Below are 5790 nucleotides of genomic sequence, written 5' to 3'. Positions count from 1 at the left end.
GGGGGGGGCATCCACCAGCCAGGCTTCTGCCTGGGCTGTGACAGCTTCTCCTTGCAGTGGAGGAGAATGCCAGAGGGACTTGGTGGGGACGCATCTCTCTCCAAGATGCACTCGCCCGGAACAAGCTCATTAAAATTCATCCTGCAACTCGGCATCCACAGGGCTGGCTATATATAGTCTAGGACCCACTGGAGCGGACGGCAAGGCTGGGGCGGATGGTGCTGCAGGAAGCTGGGAAGGCAAGGCTAGGGCTTAGGATCTCAGTCACTGGCTTCAAATCCCTCTGTGGGATCTATGGCCGGAGGGGGGGGCTGTCCCATCTCACACCTGACCACAGCCTCATGCTTTCTCAGCCCCAGGCTCCCTACCCCCAGCTCTGCTGGTGCCCCTCAGTCCCTACCCCTGGTCTCCGTGCTTTCCACTGCTATTCCCCTGGAGAGTGGTCCATCAGGGTCAGATGCAAGGTCAGCCTAGGGCCTGCCCAACCAGATAAAATGTGAGGTCTGTAGGCCCAAAGTGCCCCAGAAGTAGCCTTAGGTGGGATTCAGCTGTGGCCTTGAGTGTCAGCCCTCAGGCTTCAGGGCAGGCACTGCAGGGCATAACTGAGGTCAGGAAGGAACTCATGCTGCCACCCCAGCCCTTGTTTTCTCCTTCCTCAGAAGCAGTTGGTGTTGGTGAGGGATGAGAGGTGACAGAGGAGTGATGGTAAGGAGCTGGGAGCCAGGACTCCTGGGTTCCATTCTAAGCTCTGGGAGGAGAGTGAGGCAGGGAGGGAAACCCAGTGGGTTAGAGCCCGGAGAAGAGGCACCAAGTGTCACAGGCTCCATCTCTATTTCTGTACCCTCAACCCTGTGCCCCTGCAGTCAAATTTTCCTCTCACCCTGGGGGTCATGATCATGTCCCACCTCTGAGTTAGGGGTGAATCCCACCAGTGTATGTAAACCCCTTGGGGACCCTTGGCTGTTGGGGCTGGGGCTCTGCTGACTGAGCCATGGAAGCAAAGCAGGACAGGGCTGGGCAGGGCAGGGCAGGGCAGGATGGACTGAGGAGCCCTGGGGACACTGCAACACTCAACTCCCCTGCCTTTTGCTGAGCAGGCCCCTGGTGGGAGGTGGGGGAGGGGGTTAACCAGGATGAGCTCAGCCCTGGCGGGTCCCTTATCATGGCCAGACGGCGTTTGCAGTGGGAAGGGCTGCCTCAGACGCTGCTTATTTGCAGAGGATAAAGTGTACAGTACAGAGAGGCTCCTGGGGCAGGGGGGCTGCCGGGGGGAAGGGGGGGGCAGCTTCTCAGCCTCACACCCACCCGCCACGCTGGCTCTCTGCATGCAGTGCAAGGAAAGGGCCTGGGGGCGGGGCAGCCAGGGCCCCTGATCAGGGGGAAGAGGCTACGTGGCCAAAGGGGAGTAAGCTCATCCTTACTGCCCCTGGGTAGCACCCCTTGATACTCCCCTCCACCAATCTGTGCCCTGATCCGGGTGGGGACTTCTCAGACCAGCCAGTAGAGAGCAGCACTCGCTGTCCAGAGCTAGACAAGAGTGAGGACTAGGCATCCACCCCTTAGGGAGCACAGTACCCAAGTCCCCACCCCATCCCTCCCTCCTCCCTCTGTGGGGTGGGTACTGTGGGTGGGGATGCCCAGGCCAGACTGGTCTGATCCAGAGAGCAAGCAGGGACAGGGCTGTTAGGCACTCGTTGCCCTCCCCATTATGTAATGGGGACCCCAGAGCTGCATTGCTGCATGCCGAGCACTGCCTTCATGAAAGCCAATGCCATGGGCAGCTGCACCAGTGCATGCTTGCCCTTTAAGGGGAGGCATTCTGGGCTTGCAGTCCCCAGGGGCCAAAGGGAGAACAAGGTCTCTTGGGAGGGAAGAGCAGGTGCAAAAGCCATGCTCCTGTAGTGCTGGAGGGGAGGGTGTGTTATGGCTGCTGATCGGGTGCTGCATGGGCTGGGGGGTCTTAGGTCTCTATGACGGGTGCTACAGGAGAGGCTGTGTCCCCAGCACAACCTCCGTGTCACCCCAACACCAGACCTTCCTCCTCCTACCCCCTCATGCTTGAGAGCTGATGTCTCAGTAGGCCTGCAGGTGCCTGGCACTGCTGTAAGGTGGGGCTGGAGGGTCAATTCCTGTTAGTGATTTTAAGCTCAATTTCCCCCAGACAGAGTTGAGTGACTGTGGTTCCCACATCCCCTGCTCAGTGTCTCCCCAGCCAGGCATGTGGAAGAGGGCTTTGCAGAATAGGAGCAGGGGTGCTGATCCTGACTTAGACCCCATACTACTTCAGCCCCGGACTCACCCCACCACAGCTGTCAGTATCACTCCATCCTGAGCTGCAGGTCACTCTTCAAGCCCTAGCCATCAACCTGGCTTTTATTTTTAACCATTGGCCAAGTAGTCATTGGAGACAAAATAAAAGAAATTTCTGGAGACCCAGCAAACTTGTTGCATGGCACATGTGGCACTGGCCAAGCCTGGAGCACCATAGTATACTTCCCCTCACACTCAGACCCCTTCTTCCCTCTCCTTTCTGGGTACAACTCTTCCCCTCCCCCAGTGCTTGCAGGAAGGATTGTGCAGATCAGCTTTTCTCATCTGCATGACGTGCTTGCAGGAAGGATTGTGCAGATCAGCTATGCTCATCTGCATGCCCCTGCCATGCCTCTCTGCCCGCAGACAGCAGGGCCTATCTTTCCCTGGCCTGAGAGGCTTTGAACACCTTTCCTGTCTGACCCTCGCCACCCCAAACAGATCAGAGCCACGTGTAACAGTCCAATGCAGCAAGGGAAGGGATAGAGGGGCCTGTGTTTGGCAGAAGCCACAGTGGTAGTTTTGGAAAGGAAAAATAGAATTGGCTGGGATTTAGCCAGAATGCCTAGATTCCCATCCCATGTGATTTCACATGGAAGAAGTACAGAGCCCCTCTAGTGCCAGTGGGTTAGGAGCAAAGCACTGCAACTCAGCTGAGCCCTAACCCTGTAACAGACTCAGCCTGGTATGAGGCAGCTGCCTGTCCAGAATGGACCCATCTACCAGCCAGCCCCAAAGCAGAGCAGCTGGCAGGCAGGAGGCACCCCGATACCTCTGACTCTGTGCAGTCGCCCCCACCCTCACACAGCCTGTAGGCGGGGAGGGAATCCATGTCTCCACTAGAACCTGGGGATTGTCATTGCTCCCCTGTGAGATCACTGCGCTCCCTGGAGCAGCCTCAAAGCGCTCGGCTCTAATCCCGGCCTCTCCTCCTGGCGCGCGGTATCACTGACTGATTTATGTGCGGGCGTGTTTGTGTGCGAGTGCGTGGGCACATCTGTGCATGTGAAAACAGAGATGCACCCCTGTGCAGCTCTCACAGTGTGGGCGTGTCGGCACACATGCCTGCCTTCTGCTTGTGTGCAACTTGGCCTCTGCATGTGTACTCCATGCCTCTATCCCGCTGTCATGCCTCTGTGTGTGTGTGTGTATTCACACACATGTATGAGCTGTGTGTCAAACACTCCTGTCAGTCCCTGTCCAGTTCCAACCTGTTCCTCATTTCTGATCCACCCTTGGATTTTCTCTGTTCAAACATTGGCCAAAGCCTTCTGTGTTACCCCACCATAGATCTGGCATGGATCCAAAAAGACTCTGGATTTACTGGGAGGTGACTGCAAGCAGATTCTGGCCGTCTCTTTCTCTGCACTCATTGTGGGCACCTCTGGCCACCTTGCCCTTGCTATCTCCACGAAGCCCTCTGTGCCTTTCCATTTCACCAACAAACCCGAGGGCAGCAGAAGGAGAAGCTCTTAGCCAGTGTGAGGGAGCTCAGTGGTGTTTAAGGATAACAAGGCTCTGGGCCTGCCTATATGAGAAAATCCTGTGGAATCTCACAGGGAGGAAGCAGCCTGGGCTAGACAGCCACGTCAGAGGGTCCTACAGAAGCAAGCCTGACAACCCATACAACAAAATCCTTTCTGTGACATTTATTGATCCCTTTACTTTGCACCACTCTGGCTCTGCATGGCAGGGCTAGAAAATATTGGGAGGCTGACAGAAAGCGACCCCCTTTGCATTCAGCTCCTTAAATGTGTCTCTGGAATGGAAACGACAGCTAGAGATGAATAGGAAGAAACAGACTCCTGCCTACCTTGCCCCTGGGGCCTTACGGCTGAGGGCAAGTGAAACTTGGGGGCACCTGAACCCCAAGCCTCTGGGCTTGGGCCTGCACGTAGGATGCCTGCCAAAGGAGAAGGAAACATCTGAAGCCCCAGGTGGGGGGGAGGATGTTTGCCGGTAGTAGGGCCACTTACGGTTCTTGACTGACTCATGGATTTGGAATTGATATGGCTGATTTGGATTGAAACACAAAAAATTCTCTTTAAAAAAAAGAATAGGAAGAAACATACCTGAACTGGAGCATGGATGGGGCTGTCCAGAGCAATGGGCCAACTCTGTCCTTCTCTTCCCTAGGGACAATGGCTGAGATCTCCCTGTAAAGAGGTTTCTGCCATAGAAGGTGCTACTGAGGATTAATAATGATTAACCCCTAACTTCCGATTTTCAGAGAGCTTTGCAAATATTAGCTGGTCCTGGCCAGGCCCTGGGAAGTGTAATAAACCTGGGTTCAAGCAGCATCTGCACTCAGGAGGTGATAGAGCATCTGGCCTCACCACTGGGGCCTCTTACTTTCTAAGAGGCCAGGCATTCACTGGGGAGTCAACAGACAACCTCCTCCCAACCACAAAGCAGGATGGGGCCTTCTCACTAGTAAAAACAATTTGGTCTTCAGTAGTGCACAAGGTGACCCATATAAGGCTGGCTTCCAAGGAGAACTGTTTACCCGCTCCAGTCCCCGTGCTGGGGCTAAGGTGGCTGAATGGACCTCACAGAAAGTCTTGGCATGGCAATGACCGTGCATTCGTGGTCAATTCCAGGAGAGGTCACCAGCTCGTGGAAGAGCTTCTCTCTCTCTGCCTTTCTAGCTTTGGGCTGACCATCAGTTAGAGGGAAACTAAGGTTATGTGCCAACCAGCCCCGGAAGGGAGCACAACGCACTTCTTCCCTGTCTTCTAAACCTTGGTGGATGTATTTGAGATGATGGTGCCAGTGTCAAGGGAGAGCTGGTCTCTCCCCTCCAGAAAGCCAGTGTGGCCTTTGTCAGGTATGCAAGTGGAAGAAAGCAACAGAGTGAGGTCAAGCTCCCCACCCAAGTACAGCCATCTGAGGCTGCTTTACTGGCTACCCTCCTATGCAGGTGTGAGACTCAGATGGCTGCGCAGGGGCCACATCTAGCAGCTGGAGAGGTTCAGGTTGTGACAAGGCATGAGGGAGACCTGCAGGTCCAAGGAGGCTTGAAACAATGAAGGCTCAGCATATGGTTCAACCAGACAATACACCGGTGTCAAAGGTGCTCTTAGGTGGCACCCTGGAGGAGGGGAAGGGAGACAGTGTGGTTGCATAAGCAAGGGCACCCTACAGGCATGTTTGGAGGGGAGGTATGGCAACGGCATGCCCTCCAGCAGGGAAAATCCCTCTGGCGGATGCTGCATCAGCCACGCTCCCATGCACAGGGCACAGGCGTGGGCGAACTGGGAGGCCACCTGGGGCCCGGACAGAAAGGGGACCTGAAAATGGTAATTTTATTCTTATTATGATCATCATTATCTCTGGCGAAGGGGGACCGACACTAAAAGTTGGCCCTGGGGCCACCAGGAATCAAGGCAGGGTGCTGCCCATGCACAAGGGGCAGCGGGATATTTGGGCCAAGATGCTTGCAGTGCCTAGCCCCACCCGAGCTCTGCCACAGCCCACTGG

The sequence above is a fragment of the Alligator sinensis genome, unplaced genomic scaffold (assembly GCF_000455745.1).
Source record: "Alligator sinensis unplaced genomic scaffold, ASM45574v1 scaffold886_1, whole genome shotgun sequence".
NCBI lineage: Eukaryota > Metazoa > Chordata > Crocodylia > Alligatoridae > Alligator > Alligator sinensis.
Note: the sequence above shows the minus strand (reverse complement) of the source record.